An 18,310-nucleotide genomic window follows, 5' to 3' on the forward strand; every position below is an offset into this window, starting at 1 on the left:
AGGCGTTAGGACCGCGCGTAGTTAGAAGCCCAACGTTTTCAGTGCGGATCACCCCCGGTACCCAGAATTACCAGCGGAAGAGTGATTACATTGCCTGCGTCTGAAAACCGGGGGACAGAGAAACACCATTATCACCTCCATGATACTCCGATGAGGCACTATTTGGACTGCATTTATCAAGGCCACCGCAATTAGGGTAAACAAACACGTAGCCAACCGTCAGGTAGTTAATGCACGTGCGCGTGAGCGAAGAGGAAAAACGCTGTAATTGAGTTTATTCTATATCAAATCGGAATCACTGCTTCGGCTCAGGGTGGATGCAGTTGAATCTATTATGCAGCCATCCATTTCTAAATTACGGAAAATGCACAGTTGCTCACCCCAAAATAAATCCTAATATATTTTTATTGAGGTCTACAGAGACCCATATTGACACAGATGTTTTTCTTGTAAATTGTATATAATTACCAATTGTATAACAACAAATAAGAATACCTCCCAATTCATTAAGCCACTGAAGAAATTCAACCCAAAAAAATCCCCAAATTGCTGATACAATACTTTATTCCTGTGGCAATACAGAGTATAGTAAACAAAGACCAATTACCATGTTGACATTTGTTCACACAGACATAAAAAACCCTCAAGTCGCTCTAAGGGGCCATTTGGAATTACTGTGTGGCAACCCACACATTTTTATGGATTCATATCATTTTGGGAAGATTGGTGGACCAGCAACCCTAGCGCTGGCTCATCAATTTAGGCTGTGATGGTGGGATCCTTCACAGGCTGTCTGCATGTGCCTTGTTCCACACCCAAAAGGGAATGGATATGGGACTTCAGTCAACCAACTATAAATGGATGGACCCTGAGAAGTGTGTGTGGGTGTGTTTGTCGGGGTGTGTGTGTGTGTGTGTGTGTGTGTGTGCGTGCGTGCGTGTGTGCGCACGCGCAGAAGTGTGTGTGCTTTAATGTAAGTGTGTAAAGGGGTGGGTGTGTGCTTTAATGTGATGTGTGTGAGGGAGAGAGTGTCTCCACGCACATGTGCTTTTCTCACCGAACAACGGCACATCGGTTTCACTCTCTCTCTCTCTCTCTGTTTTCGGTCACTTGAATTCAGAGTTCTCTAAATCACTGCCTGTGCTGTCCAGCCTCAGCCATGTGCGCTGTAGGGCACTATTGAGTGGACTTGAGTGGATGCTGCGTGAAGAGTGCCCTCATAAAGACAGGGGACGCATGTTTGCCTGGCTGTCTTACATTGAAATTAAGCCTGTGTTACTGATGCGTACAGATGGCGTTTCTATTGACCATTACGTTAAGATATTTCCTGACTATTGCCTAGCATTCAAGTACAAACAGTTGTGTTACATATTGGCCTACAAAGTACATTCTGATATGTTTCAAGTTTTGAGCATATTTATATTTATATCGGTGACATTCGGGCCTGTCACTCTTGCTTGTGGTGAAACGTGTTGTATTAGTCTATTCCCCTTTAAATGACTTGGTAATTGCCTTGTGCACAGTTATTGAGATGACTGCCATGCACTATTACACCCGTTTAATGGTGTAAAACTATTTCTCCTAATAAAGCAATCAATCACAGGTGTTACTATGGTGACGTTTGCCGCTATGCAAAAATGTATAGGCACACATACCATATACTATCTACTATTAACTAATGGATACAAGTACTGTGGAAAGTAAAATGTTGAGTTTCAATTGCAGGCATTCTCTGCAAGTAGCACCCTCTTTATGTAAGCCGTTTATACTATATATGGGCAAATGGGGCCTCAGAATTGCCTGTCAGTTTCTTTCTCTATGCTTGACTTGGCCTTTGTGAGATTATGCATGGCCTATTCTAAGGAGCAATCACCAGGAATTCAATCATCAGTTTTTGTGTTGAAGGACCAAGTTGTTACAATCAAAGCTGATTTGAACCACAGCTTTTTTGTTGTTGCCCTATTCTGCTTCCCCGTCAACTTTATAGCGTAACCTTCATTGCTTGTATTTAATTTATTTCAGCATTGAATCAGCGATATGTAACATGGGAAGATGGAAGTTGGCACAGAAGTAGGCTTTCCCTCCTTTGGGTGCACTTGTCAGTTTTGTCAGCAAATGGTTTGCATGATTTTACAAGATATTAGTTTCCAGAATGCAGTCGGCTACGGACTGAGTACTATGTGGGCCCCTTGAGTGGTATCAGAGAGTACATGGGTTATTTGAAAAGGTACCTCCATGAACAACCTTTTGTATAACTTCAGAATAGTAGCCTGAAGCTGGAGGCGAAAGAGTGCCTGTGAGCACCACATGCCTCCATCTTCCATTTTGCCCCCCCCCCCCCCCCCCCCCCCCCCCCCCCCCCCCCCACAGAGAGAGGCTTCTGGGAACTTATTGTAATTCAGCCATCTAAAAGCTTCTGAATATTGTGGTGAGTTGCAAAGTGGGGCTTCTCAAAAGCTCCCCTCAGGCCATGGGTGACCTTGTCCCTCTCCATTGACTGGTCACATCACCAGTCTCTGCCCCTGATTCTGAATTTATTCTGGAAAACGTTCACATTTACTTGAATTACTAAACTATAATTCACAAGCAAAATTTAAGGGTCTCAAATGGGAACCTCCAAATAAGGATCTTACAGGAGATGTAGGAAATGTACAGCTGTTAAGCTTATCCGGCCGGTTAACTAGTAGATTAGATAGACTGATTTGTTTAAATGAGTTATCTCGCTGTAGTTATGCAGCCTGTTAATGAGTTGATCCGTTTTATCAATGAATTCTGATGTTCTGTTTAAGTGCTTGACATATGGGTCATTGTAGCCTTACATGACCTTGTTTTGCCTTGTATGTGTTTGGAGTGGGAAGCCAAGCAAGCTGTTGTAGTATAGTGTCATGGCAATCTTGGCATTGTATAGCCCCCCCCGGCCCAACCCCCCATGACCTCTTCATTAAATAAATAGGGCAGTCCATTCTCTGGACTCCGCCTGATGCTGATGGACAGCATCAGGCGGTTTCTGATACGCCCCCCCCCCCCCCTCCCTGCCCCCCCCCCCCCTGCGAGTAATATGAAGAGTTTTTCTCTTCATACGCTCCTTCATACACTCCTTCCTCCTCTCTTGTCCCCTGGTTCCTTCATCAATTCCTTCTGCCTCCCCCTTTTTTGGCTTACTTTTTCGTTCACGTTTTGCCACCATGTATCTTTGTGTTTCAGCGGGCATAACAGTGACACGGTCGCCCCTGGTTTCGTTTTTTGCTCCCCCAGTTGCCATGTTGTTTTGCAGGAAGAAAATTGAATGAATTGGACACGCTTAGCACTGAAGGAGTGGCAGTAACAAGTCCTTCTATAGCCGGAATGTAATCGTCAATGGCGTTTCTCTCAAATATATCTTCACGCGTTCCTGCCTCGATTTGGCCACATTAGGGGAACTACGCACCGTGTCAAGTCAATATACCTCTCAGACATGTTCTTCCTAGGGAAGCCCTTTGCCGTCTACCCCATCTTTCTTGTTATCATTAGTGTTTTACAAGGAGAAATCCCATGTGTACTGCCAAAGTTAACCTTTAGGGCCCTGACAAAATACATGGGATTGATAAGTATAGTATATCATCCTTTAGGACTGTAAGCTGTTCTCACTTCAGACCAAATAGCCTTCCTCACAGGAACTGTTGTACTCAATTAGGGAAAAATATGCTTCACATTTGATGCAATGTATTTTGGCAAGACTTTGCTAGGTATCCATAGGAGTTGGAAAAACAATCACGGGCCTGCATGTTATGATATGCCTATCAACTTGAAGGCGAGCAGCAGAGAAGCATTTTGTCAGCGTTTATGTCTCTTTACTCTGTGCCGCAGTACAGGCGGACAGGCCATCCATCAGCAAGTAAATGTGTCATTGAGAGAAGTGTTCTCACAGTGCAACGGGTGCCACACACTCGGCCATCTTCTTAAGAACCATATATGCCGTTTTGGTGTGCCTCAAACTAAAATGTTGTTTTGTTATTGTATTTCCTTTGATTTAAAATAACCATGTTTACCAAGTGTTTTCTTTCTTCTTTTTTGTAATCTTATTCCTGTATTTTCAGCCGTGTTGAGAATAACCCTTCAACAAGGGCAAGGTCAGAACCATGCGCTATCTCTGGTTTTATATATAGCTATTGTAATCGCCTCCAGTGGAGCTTTCCTCTGTTCTGCGTCACGCTTTTTACAGTACGCCAAAGATAAATGGGCATTTGCTTTTGGAAGTACAATTAACTAGAAAGAAAGATTCATGAAGAAAAAAAAACTAATGCTAAAATTATCCATTATTTTTCCCTCTCTCTAATCAAACCGACCCCGCAAAAGCAGCACAGCAACAAATGAAGCACAGGCTTACCCTTTAAAACTAAATTGATTTTGGAGAGCGAGAGTATGTTTAGGACTCCCTCTCTCTGCGGCTTTTCCTAAGCTAGCGGTTTAGGAGGGAACAGGCCTAGGGGAACACTGTGCACACGTCTGATGTCATATCTCCTTGTCCAGCGCTTGTTCTTTTGGAGCGCCGCTGAACCAATCCTTTTCCCCGTACTCCCAGGACCCCCAGGCCCCACTTTGATCTCCCCGAACAACCACGACGGCGGCTCCAGCATCTTGTTATATTCCACTGCTTAATCCATCGAATGTGTTTGTCTCAGCAATAGGCTAATGAACATTTCTATCCCTGCCAAGCCGCAGCCAAGTAACTGCGCTGATCACAACTGTGTGTAGTCAACCGCTGTGAAATGTCAAAAGGATGATTCCCTGTTCTCGCACACTGCCTTTGTCACGTTGCCTCATTGGCTTCACATCCCCCATCTTTTGTTAAATCTGTAGACTTTAAACAGAGGATTTTTTTGCTTAAAGTTATATTTCCCACGTGGCTAATTGTGGCCTCATTGTGCCTTTTGCCCCAAATTATTTCTTCCATTTCTTTTATGTAAGGCAAACTGAGAATTAAGACTCCCAAATCCGCCTTTTACCTTGCATCCTTCTACACGAGAGCATGTCCAACATAATCTACTGTATCAGCCCCCCTGTGGCTAAACTGCCTAGCCACAGAGCCAAATGTCTCAACTGATTAGGGACTTGGGAGAGAAGCGCTAAACGACAATCGTATTTGAAAGGATTTGCCCTGACTTTTTTTATTTTTTGTGTGCTCGCTATTCATGTGTTGTTACATTGCAAATGTTGCCAATATTTACCAGGGCAAGAGTCAGCTGTTAAATACTAACTATTTGAACTATTAACTAACTAATGAGCTCTTACTTCTAATATGAAGTAAAAAAGTGTGCCATTGTGAGTAGACTTATTGTTAAATAGTCTCTTATATCATGGGAGCTGTTTTATGGTTTGATTATAGGTTAACATTTTGCAAACAAGTACATTTTAACAGCGTAGCAATAGCCTTTAACGATAACTACATTTTATTTGGTACTTTAGTGTTGCAAGATGCCATTTGGGAATCTGGCATTGTTTTCAGTCTCAGAATTTCTTGTCTCTGCAATGTTTGTTCTAAGAATTTCTTTGGACAAACTTGGCCCTGTCACTTCCCCATGTAGTGCGCCAGATCCAGAAATGATCACCACTGATATATCAAGCTCCCACTGCATTGATTTTTCTCCCCCTTTGTTTTTGCAAATAACCTTCAAGTGCTGCCCTGTGCTATGTTTACATCGCCGCGGTGGTACAGTGATACACCCTTTGTCTTGTTAATGTATTTTGGGAGAAACAAAGCCACCTGGTCTCTGTGTGAAATCTATATAGTGAATGAAGTGGATGTATCCCATTCATGGAAACATATGGACTATCACAAGGACTGTCAGTTCTCATTTGTTTATTCCACGGTGGGCACTCTGGCGAGGCAAAGTGACTGGCTCTCCTTGAGAGTATCTTGTGCATGTCACTGTGTATTATTGATGCGGGGTACCAAACACTGGGGATAGGCCTGGGGGATGACAGTCTGAGTCTCTGGGAGGAAGAAAAACCTTTGCTGCCCCTTTTGTATTTTAAGTAACCATGGAACCGCTCCACCCACCGTGTAGACATTGTTTTAGCACTCTGCTTTACATTTACATTACCGACCATGGCTGGATCCTGCTCACACTCAAGTGTGGGTTTGGCACAATCATTTGTCATTTTGAAAGTGGGGTTAAGGTGCCTTGCTCTTGCTCTCTCTTGCCTTCGTTCTTTATGGGTTTCCCACACCACCGCCCTACTGCTGTCATCCATACAAATTGTATGTTAGCTCCGCTAGCAAATACAGCGTTGTCCTTGCCATTGCCTTGGCAGGAGTGCTTTTTTTAATTCTTCAAATATTCATGAATGTTGCGGGCACAGTTTAGCCGAGGCTAGCCTTCCTCAAATGAAAATCTAGGCAAAACGCTGCCCTTTCACGTCAGCCGGCTATTGGAAGAGGGAGGCCTTTTTAAAAGGCCTATTGATCATGGAGCAGATACTCTGAAGTAGGCCGTGAAGGCTGTTGTTGATGCATATGAAGCTGCTACTTTTGATTTTGAATGAGGAGCGCTGAATATTATGGCTGTGAATACCTTTTTAAGTAAGGCGGGGGAACACAAGCACAGAAAATATATTTAGTCCAATGCAGGAGAACTAGGTGAGCCGGCCTACTTTGATACACCAGATTTTCTGCCTTGCAGGTGACGACAACCCTGTGTCCTCGAGAGATTTTGGCCCACTGTGTTCCTTTTCCCCTATTCACGTTTGCATAGAGGTTTGATAAACCTGACACCAGGAGATTGATTTCCCAGCCAACCTAGCACTGAAGTAATGGGAATCCGGAGCGTAACAAATGCTGGTGCCAGAACTCTGCAGGCTCCGCTGGGTGTGCAGGTGGTCCACCAGTCCCCTTGTCAAACCCCCGACGGTGAGCCCAAAGTGGCCATAGGGACTTAGGCGAGATTATTTCAGAGCTTCGGTTACACACCGACTCTTTCACTAGCCATTGGTTACCCTCACATTACAGGGACGGGAGATTTTTGTTTTTTATCCTCCCTTTTAACTGCCATTTTGTAAATGTATACCGACCGTTCCCCCGGGATCTGAAAGGTCATTGCGTGTTCTTGTAATTTCTTGTCTGCTATGATTATATTTTTCTCAACTTTGGTGCCATGCCTGTGGAAACCTGTTGTCATGCAGCCCTCAAATTTAGGAAATTACAGTGTAGGCGACATGAGTTATAAATGAAAGGTTCACTTGGGAGGTGAAAGGAAATGTTTATTTCAGATAACATGTAAAAGAGCTTTCCATTAAAGGATTTTCCTCTCAGACTGGGAATTTTGCTCGGGTTACACATCTAAGCCTTCACTGAGCCAGTAATGTGGATTGATGGATTTTGCTGGCCGGTTTGCCGTGGTGATGAGAAGCCCACACATTATAATTAAGCCCAAAATAACTATTTTGTCTCTGTCAGCAATATAGGAGTAATTGGTGGTGACTCATTATATGATATGGAGATGAAGCGAATAAAAGATGCACTAACCTGTACAAGTCTTTAAGCCCAGGCTGGAATATTCCGTCCAGGCTAAATGTAGATTTTGTTGTGACTTGAAGCGGAAAATGAGATGTTAACAAGTTAACAACACATCTTGGGCAATGTTATTTTTAATGTTTGAAGTTGCCTCGTCATTACCAGGAATTTATGACGTATTTTGAGCCAGTCTACCCTAATTTTCCAACTTGTTAATTTTGTTACTGTTTTGATACTTGATTTAAATTGCCTATTTGGTTGGGGGTAGTTGACATATACACTCATTTCCATAGTCACTTAAGGGACACAGGGCTAGTTAAATTCAACAGTGAGCATATTTCAACGCCGCTGTGGCTTGCCCACCCACGCAAGTTAGCCATCTGGTGGCACCATTTGAAAATCCCTGTCCAAAAAAAATATTCACTTTATTACCAGAACATTTGTTTCTCAAGAATATCTGTTTGCCACAAAAATAATGCCTGTACTGTGCCATGGCAGGACATATTTGAGTCATTTGAGTCTTTCCAACTGCAGGCTTTTCATTCTATCTTTATCGTTTTGGTTTGAACCGTGAAACAATGTAAAAGGGGGAATCAGCCAACCATTGCTGGAGTTTTTAATTGTTAATAAAAACAGTTGCAGTACTGTAGCCCAAATACAGCCTAATTAATTGTCATTTATTTAATTATTGTTCACCCACAATGATTCCAAAACATATTCTATTTTTCATATTTTCGTCCACCCTGGTTTAACTATGGCAAGCAAATAATATGTTGGCCTTATCTTAGACTTTTGTATTGAAAATTGGAAATTACAAACAAAGACTTAACAGAAGTTACAAACTTTTTACAATAACAACTCTATTAGTGAGAAATATCTAGGGTATTTTTTTAGCTCCGTTGTTCTATGTTGACCATTATTAGCCCTTCTAAGTCAGGCACTGTCGGCCTCCATAGAAATTAACGTCAGAGTGACTCTGAGGTGGTATTTGTCCACCGCAAACCAAGCCTGGTCCCCAAATATTGTAGGCAATATAACCAGAGTGGCAAAAGTCATTAAGGAGATCGGTAGTGATCTGAACATCTTCCTCGTGGGAGGCCTCTTCAGAGGGGAACGGTGGAGAGGGGCAGGGGAGACGCTGGAAGGAAATTACCTCACGGTTCACCTACCATTTTGTTGGGCCGTCTGATTGGATCAGCTGTACGGTTCAGGGCGGGGGAGCAACATGTGCGACACATGGGGATGGCGTGTCTCTCCTAACAGACTCTTGACTCTAACCCAGGCTTAAGCGCCTCTTAAAAATCCGGACCCCATAAACGGAGAGAAGGAGCCGTGAAACTCTATATCGGGTCGGAAAAACCAAAAGTGGACAGCGGGTTTCGTGATAACGGCAGATGGTGTTCCTTGTTCGCGGTATGGTGTTACCCCGGCCGTGACCCACTGCTGTGACCCGCAGCTGAAATATTGAATCAACGCGGACAAAAGGCTGTATGGCACGCAGTGTTATTTTGCCTGCACTGCTTCCCTCCGTGCCTTGCTGCCAGGCCGTGGAGTATGTTTTTAGCCAGGGGTTAGCTTGGGCAACAAGGGGACTTGAATGGAATTTTTTGCTGCCCCTATGAATGTTGATCCTTGAACTGCACCTGTGCAATCACTCAGAGCAGTGTTGGACACACCTAATACATAGGGCTTACATATCGACCACCTGACACCTGTTTTGGTTCTATTGTACTGTAACTGTACATGTGATAGTCAAATGCTTTTAAATATTGTTATTTTAGGATCGTTTAGAGAGACACCAGTGTGCATGGCGAATAGGCAATCAAAATGACAACCGGAAATATGAATGTTTTTGTGTTTATTTGAAAATAAACCATGAAAAACATAATGTACTGTGGTCATGTTGAGTACCTCAGTGGAAATGTATTTTGTTCAAAGCATATTATTTTGTTGTAGAATAAGTATATATTTTTTGCATGCTTACTTTTTTTAAGCATACAGTCTACTACATTTCCTCTTACTGTTATTTCTCTTTTCAACAAATATGGTGAAATTTGAACCCTCATAGGTTCCATGAATAGTTTTCTTTCACAAAGCACTGCACTAGTAGCTCTGAATTCCCCCAAATGCAAAGTTCCCAGTCAGAGGTAAACATGGCAAAGAAATACTCTGCTATCGTAATCTTGCGCTTTAGTCCTGCAGCACTGAAAAGCATTCCTCAGCCATCATTAGCTCCCTAACACCATTATCAACTCCATCACCTCCATGAAAATGATTTCTCCATGACAACTACTGGCACTATATTGATGCCTTGATCTCGATTTGCCCATTTGGAAATTTTTGTGCACATTACCTAGTTGATTGTAGTAGTGCCGAGTCGTACCACTAAATAACTTGGTTAGCTGCAACCCTGAAAACAACATTATGTTGACTTGGAAACGGGAAAGCCTTTTTCTACATTAACTCTTGCATTTAGCCATTCATTTCTTTCATGTGAACCTATGAGGCACCGATGCTATAATAAGAAGTTCAATGTTGAATATTTAATTTCCTAATTATTTTGGGCTGGCGTGGAATTCATAACTGGCCATTTCTCCCGACACATTATGCATGGTTAATGACACGATGAACGGAGGCGCCCAGAGGTTCCCTGAGATGTGTTCTCTGTGTAGCCAACCTTACATTTATGCAAGTCCATAGAGTTTCCATATCAACATTACATAGTGCTTTTCCCCGGAAATTAACTTTTCAGTCCCTACTATTCCAGTCTAAAGTTCATTACTCGACACCTGTTCCAGAGAATTTAGTTAATCATTGCTAACATCATAATGAATGTTACCATCATGACTAAAATGAAGAGTTCCCAGTAGTAATCATACCAGTAATGGTTTGACCAGAAATGTCCTTTCAGTTGTAATTGTCTTGTTTCCTTAGGGTTTCTATTACTGACTATTAATAAACTTATTAACAGAGACCACTCTTTGCCACTCTTGTTCCCTAATATTGCAGAGTGGTGACATTGCGCTTTTTTGTTGTCCCATGGGTTCAGTATTTCGTTCAACAGAGCGCCTTATCTTACCCTGTCAGTCAAGGCATTGTTGAAGAGTGGGACCCCGCAAACACAAAATGGCACTTGTGATGGATTACTCTCTCATTTGGCAAGCCGTGTGTGTGTGTGTGTGTGTGTGTGTGTGTGTGTGTGTGTGTGTGTGTGTGTGTGTGTGTGTGTGAATGGTAGAATCTTTATGAGCTTTGAAATTAGATGTGACCTATGTGTAGGGCAGCAAACAGCCAAGCTCTCTGGAAGTTGCTCAATCTGTACACCAACGTGTCTTGTAATGTATTTGCACATCAACAAGGCAAAGTCCACAGCTCGTGCTGGGAATTATTACCTTTGACGTGGGAAAAGTAGTTATATGGCAGCAGTACAAAGGAGGTCAACTTGGGACGTTCAGTGTGTGTTAAACATGAATCTTACATTAAAATATTGGGTTTCTTTCAGATGTTACTGCTTTTGTATGAAAGATGGCAGTGGAGCCAGGTTAGGTTTGGCACGAATCAGATATCAAACGACTTTATTATCAAGAATACACTGCAAAATCCATAAATATTGATGATCCACTTCCTTTTCATCTTGGTCCCGCAGCATTGGTTTATGTCAAAAGGCTTACTCATAATTTGTATTTTGGTTCCTGTTATCCGAGGTAATGCAGGCGGCTTCGTGAAGAGGATTGGTTCTGAAGCCCTCGGTGTCTTTGATTCCAGTGTGGCTGTACACACTGGTGGAGAACTCTCGGAAATGTCCTAATGAGAGCTTATAACACCATGGAAAGTTGATTTGTGTTGTTGAACACATCCCTTTGTGTCCATGACTGGTGTTGTTTTTTTTAGTGTTTTTCCTTCATCCAGCTTGCCAACTATAAATAATAACAATTCTAAACTCTCAGCTATGATACTGCCTGGACCTGCCGAGAGGTCCTGGAATGGGAAATGTGAAAAGGAAAAAATACAGAATAATGTGTGTGGCTGCCACACATACAGTAGCAGCAATGAGCATTGTCAAAGCTCAGAGCATTTTGAAGAGCACTTTCTGCCATAGCCAGTCACGGGCTACTTATGAGTGTTCACTTCCCGTCCACTGGGCATGGATTGCATGGTGGCTTTATGAAACTGGCTGAAAGTTAAGTCTGAATTGGGGGCAAACTAGGAGCAATGGTGACCATTGCTTATTGCCGCTGCCAGATGGAATGTTACAGAAGGCATTTAGTGCAGACGATGCATGCTAAAATGAACATTATCAAACCCAGCTTGCTGTCAATCACTTATAAATGAATCAACACTTTTGTGAAATCCACTTGAGTTATTGCTGAAGTAGGCTCAGTATTTACTTGCCAACAGGCTGGTGTCACTTAACATTAAAAAACATTGCTAATTCACATGGAGGGCCTTTTGGGTGCTGTCACACTTTCCCTCTAGTTGGGCCCAATACTGAAGACGGTTGCATCACACTGCATTTGAGAGACTGGGGAATGGGGGAAGCCGCTGATCCCATCAGTGTATGATTTGCTCGACACACACAGCCAATGCAATTAAAGGGACGGCATATTTTGCTCTCCTTTGAGTCTCTCAAAATTCTCTCTTGGCAGAATAATTGTGTCAACACTTAAAGTTTCTCTCTCTCTCTCTCTCTCTCTCTCTCTCTCTCTCTCTCTCTCTCTCTCTCTCTCTCTCTCTCTCTCTCTCTCTCTCTCTCTCTCTCTCTCTCTCTCTCTCTCTCTCTCTCTCTCTCTCTCTCTCTCTCTCTCTCTCCTTTTTCCGATTTGATCTATAGCACTGCAAACGATTGCGACTGGCTCTTTCTGCGGCTTACCCCTTTATGATCAGGGTTATTCTGTTTGTATCATTTTCATTTAAATTTTATTAATGCATAACCTAAATATCAATGCGTTTAGAAGTACTCCCGTCCTATTTGGTTGGCTGGTTTAAAAAGGGCCATCCTTAAATCCTGTTCCTCTGGGCTATTGGTAAACCTGAAGGAATGCAGTGATTGGGATTATAGTTAAGTTGCAGTGTGGTGGGGCAGCCATCTGTCCATAAACACACCTGACATCAATCTCATTGATCGAGATGACAGACAAAGGTTTGACAATTAGACCGGTGGAAGATGTGAGAAGAGAGAGAGGAATTGAACCCCTCTGCTTAACATGGGCAGACTGGAGAGAGGCGGAGAGACTGAGAGAGTGAGAGTAAGGGAGAGCGAGGGAGGGAGAAAGGACGCAGAAGGTCACCCACTAAGACATGCTTGGATAAATGGTTCCATTGTCCTTGGGAATGATTGCTAACTCAGCCTTTGATGTGGCTCTGAGTTCTGGGGAGAAGTTCCCCGAAGAAGACCACTCCTCCTCTGGCACCCTGCTCCTCCACCCTGCTCTATAAAGACCCTCCCAGCTGGCTCCTGCCTCGTCAACAAGCCCATGCCTCGTCTAACGATAATGGATGGCATGCTACTGGATATTTAGCAAACATTACTGCTTCCTTATTGCATATTTCTGCCTCCAAGCCACCTTTTATAACCAGCCAACCCCCTTCCCTTCCCCTCGCCCTCCTCCCTGCCCCTCTACGCCTGCACTGCTGCGACCCCCTGCATGTAAGGGGGGGTCTCTCGGGAGGTTCGCTGAGGGGAGGGTGTGTGATTTCGGGGGGGTAGGCCAGCAGCGTGCGGGGTGTTCATCGGGGAGGGGAGGGCACGACGTCGTGAAGTGCCTCCACGTCGCTTCATTTCCCCATTTTAATTGGGCTATCTAAATGCATCCCCGGTTTGTCAATACCCGCCAGGGTCCTGGATAAAAATGATTTGTCTCACGCATTCACCAGCATGCCCGCGCCGTTCCCCCACGCCGCTCCCCCGCCGAGGCAGAGTGTACCCCGCCACTCGTCAACGGCCACGGCGTAATGGAGAGCGCCCGTGTGTTTTGGGTTCTTCCTGGAGGGCGGGGGCGGCGAAGGCCTGGTGAAGCCGTCTTACCCCTTCATCTCACACCCACTCGATTTGTTTTTCTTTTTATCCTTATGCGTCCTTATCCCTCCCTCTGTGTGAGACTGAAACAAACCAACCAACCCACTCAGCTACACGTGTAGTACCAATATGCACGTGGACAGACACGGGCAAACACTGTCGCGCGCCCACATACATACACATACACTCACACTAGTCCTTAGCCTAAATATTTGAATATTCAGCTATTCATTGGCTAGGTATTCAGATCTCAATCCAGGATTCGAAATTCTTTACATAACAAAGAAAATCATGCTTGCTCTCAATTGCAGATGGAAGGTTTGGTCGTATTTCGTACGAATTACCCAGTGAAATCTCAGGGTTAAAACCAAATAAAGAGACGTACCTTGGTTTGAGAACGCTTCAAGTCATTGCTTAAGTTGAAGTAACGGTAGCATCCTCAAAATAGAAAAATGTGGATGGTCAAGCATGGATGACGGGACTAGCCTTCTTTAGTTTTGATATTAGAATGCTATTCCAATACTTTGATTTCGGTACTATTTCAACTGTTGTCCAGCGATGTCCACAGGATTTAGTTATCTGTGGTGGCACGCCGGCTAGGCAGTTGGGGCCATGGAAATAAGAGGTTGTATCAAGCGACGGGGTGGGTGGTGGGTGTGGTTAGTGGTTTTAGATGGGGGATGTCAATACTGAAGGTATTAAGCAGCTATTTCAATGTTTAAACCAGGCCAAATCAAACCAAAAAGCCCTGCCTTCTAATAACGGTTTGGGAGTCAAATAAACATGAACAGATAGCGATGTTTATTCACCCAATAACTACAACCACAACCACAATAGCGCCTGTGTGATTTATCTTAGGGTTGATGGCGCTAGTCCTTTCGTGCATTTTCATCACAACCTTTGACATCGTTCAAACCGCCTATTGCTTTGTGATAATTGGAAGTAATTTTCTACCTCCCGACTAAAGAAGTCGTGTGCCTTTTAGGCTACATTAAAGCTTTGCGGTAATGGGCTCGGACCGATGAGCGGATCCAAAAGCCCATGCAGCAATCATACATACAAAACGATATTGTAGTTTTGTTTTTCACATTATAAAAACACTGTAGACATGAAAAGGAAAAAGGATAATTCATCAGCCCATTCAGGCAAGGAAGGATTTGAATGTCAAGCACTTTGAATCTCCTTTAATTACGTTTTATATTAGTATCGGAAAACCTAACGATAATCCAAAGTTATGTATTTTTTCCGTCCCCACACACGCACTCACAAACACACAAGGCAGGTTAGCCCGCTGAAGGTCAGCAGACTGAAGCCAGTCTTATCTAAGTGTTTTAATGTGCTGTTTCCCAGTGTCCTTGTTGTTTTTTTTCCTCCCCTTCTTTGTCATTGTGTGCCTCCTGTAGTCCTGTGCCGCCTCCTCCCTCCCGGCCGCCGCGGCCTCAGTTATCTGCAGATGTTCCTGAGAAGCATTCAGGAACGAGTGTGTGCCCTTGATGGTCTCAAGTGTTGCACGGGGGCGCTGTGTTTATGGGCTGTTTGGCATCTTCATTCATTTCACTTTGGCTTTCAGATGAAGCCGTTAGCAAGGCAAACACATCCCCCTCCCCCGGGTGCTTAAAACCATTCATTTAAACAGAGAAGTAAGTTGCGACATGGCAACCGAGGATCTATTGGCCACAAATGCTGCCATTGTTTATTGTTCTCGGCCCCAGACCGGGGTCAAAAAGTATTTTACACTGATTGCTGCTTTCTTAAACTACTCGCAGCCCCAGGAGGCGGTGGTAAACCACGGTAGCGTGTCTCAAACCGTATCAGTTCAGAAAGGAATTGTCTTATCTTTTTGCTGCTTAGGCTTCTAAACTGTGTCAAAAGCCATGCGTTTCTTCTCCAGACTATGGGAAATAAAACAAATGTCAGTTGAATGCTGCTTGAATGCTCCCTTTTCTATGAGATAGTCTTGTTGGTATAAATGTGTGTGATTCTTGGGTTAATACAGACCACTGTTGTGATTCCCAGGTTAAGCAGGCGTTTCTCTTACAAAAGCAGTGGCCAAGCTTGGATGAACTGTGTATTGGGCTGAGGAATCTAGCCTAACAGGTGCTGTCCAGCTGTGCGTTAAGACATGATGACAGAGTGCTAGTCTTAAAAGCCCATTACCAGCAGCGTACTGACTTTCACAACTCACTGTTTACATCCCAGGTCAGCATTTTCACAGCAGCGCGCTGCCAGAGCTGTTTTTATCAGTGACCCTCTTTGCAAGGATACAGACACACAGCGTTAGGAAAGGGCCCTGTTTTCATGCGATAACTCTGTGAAGTCTGGTGCTGTTATTTTTAATAACACTTTGATACCAGCCAATTAAACCATATAATGATATGACCCCCTCCCCTCCCCATCCCCCATCCCCAATCAGTAAGCCTCAATTTATTTTTCATCCGTCGTTTTTTTTCCTTGAAGTCAAACAACCACAGACACTCCCTTCTCGAACAAGTTAAACTTTATCCCAGGCTCATTACTCATCACGGTTCTTGTTTGATGGTGCACTAGGCACTGAGCGTGTTCGCACTGATTGGTTAGTCACGCTCACTAGCGGAGGAGGGCTGTGAGTTTTTGGACTCAGCCAGGTGTTGCCGCTCACCTCTCGCTAACCTGAGGAATCACCGGACAGTTTACACACATGTAAATCGACACACACTCGCACAAAGAGACCCACGGTACGCCTCCAGAGACCAAAGAAACCTTAGTAAAACAAAGGGAAAAGGTACCTTGAATCTGTGACCGGGGGTATTGTTTGCACACAAATCCGGGAGGGGTGTGATTCCCTCACGCCAAGAGGAGGAGCAATGAGGGGGTTGTCAGCCTTTAGAAATGCAATGAAAGGATCTGGGGGGGATGGGTGAGTGTCACAATGTTATAAATTCACAGACTTCCTGACGGGTGTTTTCATGTCTGCATACAGCCTCTTTAAGGGGGAGGGGCCAACGATAAGTTGTAAGACTTCCTGAGCTCCAAAATCTCACTCAAAGCAAGGTTTTAATCCATCCATTGGATCAAATGCTGGATTGACTCAAGGGTTTGGCCTTTCTGATAAAGTAGAGATTTGTTTGTCACGTGTTGTTTCTACAGTGCCGTCAATATTTGTCTTTCACCACAGAGCAACTCTAATTTTGTCTCTTTAATTATTTACCCTTACACGAGTGTGACATTGAGGATAAAGTAACACTATATTGATCCCACAAATGTCAACGTCAGAGCAAAACTGCAGAGTAGAAGAACAGAGTACAGCATAATGACAGGACAGACAAGGTATTCAAACTTGAAGTACTTTCCATATACTCACCTTTGTTGTGTAAGCCTGTTGTTGCTTAAGTATATGTTGTACAAGTAATGTTACAACAGTGTCGCAGAAACAGTATCTTCACTATATGAGTTGTATTTCAAGATGTGATTATTCTCAAGAAAGTGTTTGATCGAACTTCAACACTATTCTGTGCATAATTAGTTTATTTGAGGAACCCTCAATTTACCGAGAGTTTCTTTTTGTAAGACCCACAGCGGAAACAGTCATATTTTTAGGGCATCTAAATTAAAGCTTTTTATTTTTTAATCAGATGACCCACATTGCATTTGTTCAAAGCTCAAAAGGAAATGCACTGAAATGTTGCTCGCAGAGAAGTGTATGCACAGCTTGTTCACAGCCCCTAGTAAAACTAGGCTGTCTCTCATTGTTAACAACAAATGGAAAGGTTGGGGTCCTTGCAGTCTGCAATTTCCTTCAACAGGGATTTGTTCTAGAAGACACTTTAGCACATTGTTCTCTCAGTTGGCCCCCGGCACCACTGAAACTTTGTTGTTCATTGTTACATTTAGTTACTTTTTAAAGAGCCCCTTGTTGTTGTTTTGATTGAATTTCGATGAATCCCAGTCTATTTGTCTCAATTCATTTAACATTAATAACCGCAGTGGAGTATATTGAAAGATATTTGTGCTTGAATAATCAGGTTATAATTCATGTGGATAATTGTATGATGTATCGTATAAATAAACCTCACATGTCGACGGCGAAGTCACGCCCTGCAATGACAGCACGGCGATATCATTTGTCAAATTGTATTCAGAAAACCCTCAACTCCTCAAATCCAAACAGCTTTTTGGAGCGTGGTGCCATGGGGGAATTCTTGGCTGCACGAGCTGCGGTCCCCACATTAGTACTGGTATAAATGAGTGAGGCTCTCCGCAAGGTCCAGGGGGCTCCCTGATCCATAACGACACTGCGGTCTCGGATTGGGGGAACTCTGTGAATGAGGGAATGTTTTGGGGGGGAGGAGGGTGAGGAAGAATGGTAGTGCTGACATCCTCACTCGCAGCAATCCCACGTCCTTGTAGGACAGAGGACAGGAGATGAAAAAAAAACTCTGCAGCACCAGAGGCTGACTTGGCTGTTCCTCTGAGCGCCGTCATAAATCCGAGTGAACATTTCTGAACATCTGTTGTGGATGATTAGCTTGGTGGCTAGCAGAGTTTGACCAGAGGGGAATGAGAACCAGTGTGTTTGCGAGTTGCGTGTACCGTCATGCTTTGCTACTCAAAGAATGAGGATTTTTTTTCGGTTCCTTCTTTTTTTTGCTGCATTTTTTCTCACATTTTTCTTCTATGAGTGAGATTAGAGTTGGAGTGTTTGCATTAGCCGTGGAACATGTTTTCCCCTTATCATTAACTTAATTGACAGTTTGCTTTGAGTTTAATCTTTTCAAGGTCACACAAATTTAACCCAAATGAGATAATTTGACTTATTTGCTATG

This window comes from Pollachius pollachius (genome assembly GCF_949987615.1).
Source record: "Pollachius pollachius genome assembly, chromosome: 14".
In the NCBI taxonomy this organism is placed as follows: Eukaryota; Metazoa; Chordata; class Actinopteri; order Gadiformes; family Gadidae; genus Pollachius; species Pollachius pollachius.